This window comes from Aegilops tauschii, chromosome 2 (assembly GCF_002575655.3).
Source record: "Aegilops tauschii subsp. strangulata cultivar AL8/78 chromosome 2, Aet v6.0, whole genome shotgun sequence".
In the NCBI taxonomy this organism is placed as follows: Eukaryota; Viridiplantae; Streptophyta; class Magnoliopsida; order Poales; family Poaceae; genus Aegilops; species Aegilops tauschii.
Window position 1 is genome coordinate 82,004,435 of NC_053036.3, and position 6,611 is coordinate 82,011,045.

Below are 6,611 nucleotides of genomic sequence, written 5' to 3' on the forward strand. Positions count from 1 at the left end.
AAATACAGGCTTCTCCAAAAGTCTGTATAAAACCAAGTGCTTTGATCACACTATCAAAGCGTTTATTCCAACTCCGAGAGGCTTGCACCAGTCCATAAATGGATCGCTAGAGCTTGCACACTTTGTTAGCTCCCTTTGGATCCACAAAACCTTCCGGTTGCATCATATACAACTCTTCTTCCAGAAATCCATTCAGGAATGCAGTTTTGACATCCATTTGCCAAATTTCATAATCATAAAATGCGACAATTGCTAACATGATTCGGACAGACTTGAGCATCGCTACGGGTGAGAAGGTCTCATCGTAGTCAATCCCTTGAACTTGTCGAAAACCTTTCGCAACAAGTCGAGCTTTATAGATAGTAACATTACCGTCAGCGTCAGTCTTCTTCTTGAAGATCCATTTATTTTCAATGGCTTGCCGATCATCGGGCAAGTCAACCAAAGTCCATACTTTGTTCTCATACATGAATCCCATCTCGGATTTCATGGCCTCAAGCCATTTTGCGGAATCTGGGCTCACCATCGCTTCTTCATAGTTCGTAGGTTCGTCATGGTCTAGTAACATAACCTCCAGAACAGGATTACCGTACCACTCTGGTGCGGATCTTAATCTGGTTGACCTACGAGGTTCAGTAATAACTTGATCTGAAGTTTCATGATCATTATCATTACCTTCCTCACTAATTGGTGTAGGTGTCGCAGAAACTAGTTTATGTGATGATCTACTTTCCAATAAGGGAGCAGGTACAGTTACCTCATCAAGTTCTACTTTCCTCCCACTCACTTCTTTCGAGAGAAACTCCTTCTCCAGAAAGGATCCATTCTTAGCAACGAATGTCTTGCCTTCGGATCTGTGATAGAAGGTGTACCCAACAGTCTCCTTTGGGTATCCTATGAAGACACATTTCTCCGTTAGGTTCGAGCTTATCAGGTTGAAGTTTCTTCACATAAGCATCGCAACCCCAAACTTTAAGAAACGTCAACTTTGGTTTCTTGCCAAACCATAGTTCATAAGGCGTCGTCTCAACGGATTTCGATGGTGCCCTATTTAGAGTGAATGCAGCCGTCTCTAAAGCATAACCCCAAAACGATAGCGGTAAATCAGTAAGAGACATCATAGATCGCACCATATCTAGTAAAGTACGATTACGATGTTCGGACACACCATTACGTTGTGGTGTTCCGGGTGGCGTGAGTTGCGAAACTATTCCGCATTGTTTCAAATGTAGGCCAAACTCGTAACTCAAATATTCTCCTCCACGATCTGATCGTAGAAACTTTATTTTCTTGTTACGATGATTTTCAACTTCGCTCTGAAATTCTTTGAACTTTTCAAATGTTTCAGACTTATGTTTCATTAAGTAGATATACCCATATCTGCTCAAATCATCTGTGAAGGTGAGAAAATAACGATATCCGCCACGAGCCTCAATATTCATCGGACCACATACATCTGTATGTATGATTTCCAACAAATTAGTTGCTCTCTCCATAGTTCCGGAGAACGGTGTTTTAGTCATCTTGCCCATGAGACACGGTTCACAAGTACCAAGTGATTCATAATCAAGTGATTCCAAAAGTCCATCATTATGGAGTTTCTTCATGCGCTTTACACCGATATGACCTAAACGGCAGTGCCACAAATAAGTTGCACTATCATTATCAACTCTACATCTTTTGGCTTCGACATTATGAATATGTGTGTCACTACTACCGAGATTCATTAAAAATAGACCACTCTTCAAGGGTGCATGACCATAAAAGATATTACTCATATAAATAGAACAACCATTATTCTCTGATTTAAATGAATAACTGTCTCGCATCAAAAAAGATCCAGATATAATGTTCACGCTCAACGCTGGCACCAAATAAAAATTATTTAGGTCTAATACTAATCCCGAAGGTAGATGTAGAGGTAGCGTGCCGACGGCGATCACATCGACTTTGGAACCGTTTCCCACGCGCATCGTCACCTCGTCCTTGGCCAGTGTTCGCTTAATCCGTAGTCCCTGTTTCGAGTTGCAAATATTAGCAACAGAACCAGTATCAAATACCCAGGTGCTACTGCGAGCTCTGGTAAGGTACACATCAATAACATGTATATCACATATACCTTTGTTCACCTTGCCACCCTTCTTATCCGCCAAATACTTGGGGCAGTTCCGCTTCCAGTGACCAGTCTGCTTGCAGTAGAAGCACTCAGTCTCAAGCTTAGGTCCAGATTTGGGTTTCTTCTCCTGAACAGCAACTTGCTTGCTGTTCTTCTTGAAGTTCCCCTTCTTCTTCCCTTTGCCCTTTTTCTTGAAACTAGTGGTCTTATTGACCATCAACACTTGATGCTGCTTTTTGATTTCTACCTCCGCTGCCATTAGCATTGCGAAGAGCTCGGGAATTGTCTTATTCATCCCTTGCATGTTATAGTTCATCACGAAGCTCTTGTAGCTTGGTGGCAGTGATTGAAGAATTCTGTCAATGACGCTATCATCCAGAAGATTAACTCCCAGTTGAATCAAGTGATTGTTATACCCAGACATTTTGAGTATATGCTCACTGACAGAACTATTCTCTTCCATCTTGCAGCTGTAGAACTTATTGGAGACTTCATATCTCTCAATCTGGGCATTTGCTTGAAATATTAACTTCAACTCCTGGAACATCTCATATGCTCCATGACGTTCAAAATGTCGTTGAAGACCCGGTTCTAAGCCGTAAAGCATGGCACACTGAACTATCGAGTAGTCATCAGCTTTGCTCTGCCAGACGTTCATAATCTCTGGTGTTGCTCTTGCAGCAGGCCTGGCACCCAGCGGTGCTTCCAGGACGTAATTCTTCTGTGCAGCAATGAGGATAATCCTCAAGTTACGGACCCAGTCCGTGTAATTGCTACCATCATCTTTCAACTTTGCTTTCTCAAGGAACGCATTAAAATTCAACGGAACAACAACACGGGCCATCTATCTACAATTAACATAGACAAGCAAGATACTATCAGGTACTAAGTTCATGATAAATTTAAGTTCTATTAATCATATTACTTAAGAACTCCCACTTAGATAGACATCCCTCTAATCATCTAAGTGATTACGTGATCCAAATCAACTAAACCATAACCGATCATCACGTGAAATGTAGTAGTTTTCAATGGTGAACATCACTATGCTGATCATATCTACTATACGATTCACGCTCGACCTTTCGGTCTCAGTGTTCCGAGGCCATATCTGCATATGCTAGGCTCGTCAAGTTTAACCTGAGTATTCTGCGTGTGCAAAACTGGCTTGCACCCATTGTAGATGGACGTAGAGCTTATCACACCCGATCATCACGTGGTGTCTGGGCACGACGAACTTTGGCAACGGTGCATACTCAGGGAGAACACTTTTATCTTGAAATTTAGTGAGAGATCATCTTATAATGCTACCGTCAATCAAAGCAAGGTAAGATGCATAAAAGATAAACATCACATGCAATCAATATAAGTGATATGATATGGCCATCATCATCTTGTGCTTGTGATCTCCATCTCCGAAGCACCATCATGATCACCATCGTCACCGGCGCGACACCGTGATCTCCATCGTAGCATCGTTGTCGTCTCGCCAACTATTGCTTCTACGACTATCGCTACCGCTTAGTGATAAAGAAAAACAATTACATGGCGATTGCATTGCATACAATAAAGCGACAACCATATGGCTCCTGCCAGTTGCCGATAACTCGGTTACAAAACATGACCATCTCATACAATAAAATTCAGCATCATGTCTTGACCATATCACATCACAACATGCCCTGCAAAAACAAGTTAGACGTCCTCTACTTTGTTGTTGCAAGTTTTACGTGGCTGCTACGGGCTTAGCAAGAACCGTTCTTACCTACACATCAAAACCACAACGATAGTTTGTCAAGTTGGTGTTGTTTTAACCTTCGCAAGGACCGAGCGTAGCCACACTCGGTTCAACTAAAGTGAGAGAGACAGACACCCGCCAGTCACCTTTAAGCAACGAGTGCTCGCAACGGTGAAACCAGTCTCGCGTAAGCGTACGCGTAATGTCGGTCCGGGCCGCTTCATCTCACAATACCGCCGAACCAAAATATGACATGCTGGTAAGCAGTATGACTTATATCGCCCACAACTCACTTGTGTTCTACTCGTGCATATAACATCAACGCATAAAACCTGGCTCGGATGCCACTGTTGGGGAACGTAGTAATTTCAAAAAAAATCCTACGCACACGCAAGATCATGGTGATGCATAGCAACGAGAGGGGAGAGTGTTGTCCACGTACCCTCGTAGACCGAAAGCGGAAGCGTTAACACAACATGGTTGATGTAGTCGTACGTCTTCACGATCCGACCGATCAAGTACCGAACGCACGGCACCTCCGAGTTCAGCACACGTTCAGCTCGATGACGTCCCTCGAACTCCAATCCAGCCGAGTGTTGAGGGAGAGTTTCGTCAGCACGACGGCGTGGTGACAATGATGACGTTCTACCGACGCAGGGCTTCGCCTAAGCACCGCTACGATATTATCGAGGTGTAATATGGTGGAGGGGGGCACCGCACACGGCTAAGAGATCAATGATCAATTGTGTGTCTAGAGGTGCCCCTGCCCTCGTATATAAAGGAGCAAGGGGGGTTCGGCCGGCCAAAGGGGAGAGGCGCGCCAGGAGGAGTCCTACTCCTACCGGGAGTAGGACTCCCCCCTTTTCCATGTTGGACTAGGAGAGAGAGGGGGAAGAGGTGGAGGGGAGGAAGGAAAGGGGGGCGCCGTCCTCTCCTTGTCCTATTCGGACTGGGGGGAGGGGCGTGCGGCCCTGCCCTGGCCTCCTCTCCTCTCTTCCACCTAGGCCCACTAAGGCCCATTAAGTTACCGGGGGGTTCCGGTAACCTCCCGGTACTCCGGAAAAAACCCGATTTCACCCGGAACACTTCCGATATCCAAACATAGGCTTCCAATATATCAATCTTTATGTCTCGACCATTTCGAGACTCCTCGTTATGTCCGTGATCACATCCGGGACTCCGAACAACCTTTGGTACATCAAAACATATAAACTCATAATATAACTGTCATCGTAACGTTAAGCGTGCGGACCCTACGGGTTCGAGAACTATGTAGACATGACCGAGACACCTCTCCGGTCAATAACCAATAGCGGAACCTGGATGCTCATATTGGCTCCCACATATTCTACAAAGATCTTTATCGGTCAGACCGCATAACAACATACGTTGTTCCCTTTGTCATCGGTATGTTACTTGCCCGAGATTCGATCGTCGGTATCTCGATACCTAGTTCAATCTCGTTACCGGCAAGTCTCTTTACTCGCTCCGTAATACATCATCCCGCAACTAACTCATTAGTTACAATGCTTGCAAGGCTTATAGTGATGTGTATTACTGAGTGGGCCCAGAGATAACTCTCCGACAATCGGAGTGACAAATCCTAATCTCAAAATACGCCAACCCAACAAGTACCTTTGGAGACACCTGTAGAGCACCTTTATAATCACCCAGTTACGTTGTGACGTTTGGTAGCACATAAAGTGTTCCTCCGGTAAACGGGAGTTGCATAATCTCATAGTCATAGGAACATGTATAAGTCATGAAGAAAGCAATAGCAACATACTAAACGATTGAGTGCTAAGCTAACGGAATGGGTCAAGTCAATCACATCATTCTCCTAATTATGTGATCCCGTTAATCAAATGACAACTCATGTCTATGGCTAGGAAACATGACCATCTTTGATCAACGAGCTAGTCAAGTAGGGGCATACTAGTGACACTCTGTTTGTCTATGTATTCACACAAGTATTATGTTTCCGGTTAATACAATTCTAGCATGAATAATAAACATTTATCATGATATGAGGAAATAAATAATAACTTTATTATTGCCTCTAGGGCATATTTCCTTCATTTATTTGTTTGTGTAGGTGCGAGGGACTTGCGTGTAGCCTCCTAATGGATTGATACCTTGGTTCTCAAAAACTGAGGGAAATACTTACGCTACTTTGCTGCATCACCCTTTCCTCTTCAAGGGAAAACCAACGCAGTGCTCAAGAGGTAGCACACACGAGTATTTTACGCGCTTTGTCTGCGTTGTGTGTTTCCCCTGCCCAAGTTTCAAGTTTCGTAGCGAAATTTTCATTAGGCGCGCGATTTCAAAATTTATTCCTCTAACCACATTCCACCCATAAAATTTCCTTAGTATCTCCCCCCTTCCCCTGCCCCTACCCATAGCTCAAACCGCCTCCGCCGCAACCACATCTACGTTCTGCTCGGATCCAATCAGGTACCCCACCGATCTCTATCACGGCCCCGGTCTGATTGCTTAAATGACGCCTGCGAAACATCCTCATGCCTCCAAATCCCCACCGCCCTACCTGTAGAGCATCGTCGCGCAAGCCCAACCACATATCACGTGGAGGTCGAGGAGCTGATGGCGGTCCATGGCGCGATGCCGCTGTGCGTGTTGCCCAGAGGAACACCTCACCTCCACCGCCGACATGGTGAAGACTCTGGCCCAGATGAAGTGCCCCAGCGACTACCCCCCAGGACTTAACAGGTATGATCTGTCCAGCTAAATCTTACCAAT